Below are 610 nucleotides of genomic sequence, written 5' to 3'. Positions count from 1 at the left end.
ATATATTTTTTCATATATTTTTATTGATTTCAGAAAGAGGGAGAGAGAGATAGAAACATCAGTGATGAAAGAGAATCATTGATCAGCTGCCTCCTGCACAGCCCCTACTGGGGATCAAGCCTGCAACCCAGGCATGTGCCCTGATGGGGATTGAATCATGACCTCCTGGATCATGGGTTGATGCTCAACCACTGAGCAACACCAGCCAGGCCAAAAACATGTTTGAAGGAAGGAAGAAAGACAGGAAGGAAAGATGAATGTTAATTGAGGTCAATCTGAGAAACCCTTGGTAAAACTCCCATTTTATATTCCTGAAGTATCCATACTAGTTATTATATAATTAATAATTTCATTGTCTCAATTTTATGGGAAACACATGGGATTATTATCTTCTGATTGATTTATTTATTGTGCTTCATACTAAAGTCACAAGTGCACCTCCCCAGAAGACAATTTATCCATCTATATATATTAAAAGCCAGTGACCATAACGCCATAACAAACAGAATGACCAGTCACTATGACTCCCACTGTAGCCAGCGAACCAGCTCAATCTGGGGGTGGGGCTGGCTAGCTAACCCCCCTGTGGCCCTTGCCCCAGCCAGCCCTG

The sequence above is a fragment of the Myotis davidii genome, unplaced genomic scaffold (assembly GCF_000327345.1).
Source record: "Myotis davidii unplaced genomic scaffold, ASM32734v1 scaffold967, whole genome shotgun sequence".
Lineage (NCBI taxonomy): Eukaryota > Metazoa > Chordata > Mammalia > Chiroptera > Vespertilionidae > Myotis > Myotis davidii.
This window is presented reverse-complemented; position numbering follows the sequence as displayed.